Raw genomic sequence first — 3432 nt, forward strand, 5'->3', positions numbered from 1 at the left:
GCACCGAGACGCAGCCCCGAGCCCTGGCTGGGGACAGCTGCAGCGGGCACGGTCCCTTCCCACTCAGCATCGCCTCTTCCTACAGCCACAGCTCAGGGCTGACCCCTCCACCCCCAGCACCCCAAGGCCACCCCAGTTTCTTGCTTTTAGACCACATCGATGTCCCCACGCCAGGAGAAGCCCCCAGCTGTGCAGGCAGCGTGTTCTGCCCTCCTGGTGCTGCACCGGGAACGATGCCCCGAGCCGCTGGCAGGGGCAGGACCCATCCCGAGGTGGGCACGGGGTGCTGGGCACTGCGGTGCCGTTACCTCCGTGCGAGGAAGCGGCTGGAGGGGAGCGACAATGTCAGGATGCGGGAAGTCGTCGGGGCTATTGAGCGCGTTTCCTCCCGCCCGCGGTTCTCACACTGGGCCGCATTGTCTGCCCTGCCCGCGCGTGGAGGGCTAAATATAACCCCGCGCCGAGGACGGGTCCGGGGGAGGAAGGGAGCAGCTTGGGGTTTGCTTTTTCTTCATTGTGCGCTGTTGGCAATGGTGCTGGTAAGGGCAGGATTGTACCTGGTTTGGTGTTGCCTCCATGGCGGGTGCTGCGGGCACGGGGGGCTGGGGGTCGGGGGTCTGTGCCCGGCCCGGGAGGATGCTCCTGCCTGCGCCCGCTCCCCCGAGGGGCTGCGGGAAATGGGGTGCTGGGAGTCTGTGGGCAGAGCCCTGGGCATGGACGGGGCCCTGGCGGGATGGGGGGACCATGCTGTGGCGCTGGCTGGCATCCCCCTGCCCAGCCCTCTGCCCTCCCTCCTCTCAGCTGCGATTTCACTCCCGCCGTGGCTCTTCCTGCGAGCGGGTTGGATTTAGACACTTGCTATTTTCTGTACGCTGGGAAAGGTTAAAAATAAACTCCTTGGTGCTCAGCCAGCGCCTTGGGCAGAGCCTCGCTGTTGCAGCCCCCGTGGCTCCTCTCCGCCGGCCTAGGGCCGGATAGTGCAGGGGGACCCCAGCACGGACTGGTCCTAACTGGGGGGAGGCAGGACCCTCCCTGCCAACCCATGACTATGGGGCAGCGTCACTGGCGCAGGTTCCTGGGGCCCACGGCTGGTGTTAGACCAATGTCCCCGGCAGGAATTGGGGTCCCAGGACTGGCAGAACCACCCCAAAGCCTTTCCTGACTCAGGGGGTGGCCACCCCTGCCCCCAGCATCCTGCCGAACCACTGGTGAGCAGCAGAGAGGGGTCACCCCACGCCTGTGCACCCCCAGCCTCAGGCTGTTGGCAGTCAGGTCGGGTGTGTGTCCGCCTGTCCACCTCTCTCCCTTTTCCTCCTCCACATCACATCCCCTCTGGGCACTCGCTTTCCTCCGGGAGCTGCAGGTGCCCCACGGCGCTGCCTGCACCCTGCCAGGGTGTAGTTTGGGGGGGCTGTGGCTGCTCCTTGAGAAGTACAGTCAGCCCGGGGTTGGGATAAACCCCACAGGGTGCTTAGGTGGGGGGTACAAAAGCTTCCTGCCCCAAAAACCCGAGGGTGGACATCGCAGCCTGTGAGTGGCCACGGGAACAGCCCCACGGCCGTGCCCAGGGCTCTCCCCCCTCCCGGCGGGGGGGCTGCAGCGGGTGCCGGTGCCCGTACAGCCCTCGGGGCTGCGCTCGCTGGCCGCTGCCCCAGAGCTGGGCCTCAGGGGTGCCCATGGGGAGCCCCTCACCTCGCAGGGCTGTGTCAGAGGATGGGGTTGGGGCAGCGAGTGCCGTTCCCAGACGGGGCCGGAGGGGCCTGTTTGCTCAGGAGGGAGCGCGGAGGTGTGAGAGAGGCCGTGCGTGTCCTGCCGGCCGCTATCTGTCCCCAGGCTGTGCCAAAGGGCTTCGCCGGGCCAACCCGTGCCCTTATCAGCTTCAAACTTTTATTTGCCTTCTGGGGGGGCTGCCACCAACACCGGCCCCGCCGTGCAGGTGAGCCCCTCGCTGTTGTTGTTGGCATGTGCCGTGGGCAGGTCCCGGCGGCGTGGGGGTCACCTTGTCACAACACGGGAACAATAGCGGGACGCGGAGCTGTGTTTGCGCAGCGCCTACGGCCGGGCACGGTGTCCAGGCAAGGGGATTCTCAGCCGTCTTGTTTTCCACCTTGCAGGGCCGTTCGGAAAAGCGTGATGCTCCCCCGGTGCCAACAAAAATATCAGCCTGGGCGAGGGGAGGCGAGCGGGGGAGCGCGGCCGGCGGGTAAACACCCGGCCCGGCTGCACTGTTACCTTTCACACGGGTGTTTCCTCCCGGCTGAGCGTGCAGGGCTGCTCCCCCCAGAAAGCTGCGGGGCTTTGCAGCTCTGCCGATGCCTGCTGAGCGCTGGGCTGTGGTCCCCCATTGCACTGGGGTGCCCCGGGGGGGCCCAACTGGGCAGTGGTGGGAGCAGGGTCCCTCCGAAGAGAATCTGCCCCAGCATCCTGGTGGAGGGTGCAGGGGAGGGCTGGGTGCTGGTAGTGTGCGCCCCAGGCCCCCACCCCAGGGGACTTCACCCCCCTCAGCCCCAGCAGGGAGGGGAGCCAAGGGGGAGCTTGGCTGCCAGCCCAGGCTCTGCCCCAAGGGCAGCGCAGCCGGGTGCCTCCCTCTTCCCTTCCGCCAGCAGCCGGTGGCAGCGATATCACCCTGTATCACCCATATTTCATTTTCTCCAGGGTATTTTTAGTCCGTCCCACCCTCGCTGAAGAGGCCCTCGGCCGAGAGCTGGCTCTGCCCTGGGCTGACTTGGCCAGAGAAAACTAAACAACAGCCCCAGCTGCATTGTGTGCCTTTATCTGCAGCTCATTTCCAGCTATTATGCAGCCAGGAGCAGCTCCATGGCCTCCACCAGGTTTATCAGTGGCAGGAGGAGCGGGGCTGAGCTCTGCTTTGGGCCACCACAGCCTGCGCCACGCTGGCCCAGGGACAGCCCCCGGGCTGAGGCTCCAGGGGACAGGACGCCGTAGCAGGGAGGTTGGTGCTTTCCGTGGGCAAGTTGCACCAGCAGGACAACTGGAGCTGGGGGGGGGTGCCCACGCTCCCCTTCACCCCAGCCCCATCACGGGACAGCAGCTTCCCTCTCCCTCGGCCCCAAACCCTTACCCCCCCCTCCCCAAGGCAGCTGCATGAAGCACAGTCACACCACACGTCACCTTTTTCATTCATCCAACTTTATTTGACAAGATGCAACATTGAGTCTGTTGCCAGGGGCAGGGGGGGGAAGGAAACAGCACTGAGGAGCAATGTCTGCATCCCACACTCCTGCCTGGGTCACGCAGGACCCACAGCCCCTCAGTCACGGCAGGACCTTCCCCTTTCACAGCACCGGTGGGCTGGGGAAGTTGGGGCAGCCGCTCTCACGGGGGCAGTTGGTTCTTCCGTCCCCCCCCAGCGCCTCAGCCCACAGCAGGAGATGACTAGTGCAAAGTAATAAAACCAACACCCCCCCCCCA

Source organism: Athene cunicularia, assembly GCF_003259725.1.
Source record: "Athene cunicularia isolate RWA chromosome 23 unlocalized genomic scaffold, athCun1 chr23_part1, whole genome shotgun sequence".
NCBI classification, from domain to species: domain Eukaryota; kingdom Metazoa; phylum Chordata; class Aves; order Strigiformes; family Strigidae; genus Athene; species Athene cunicularia.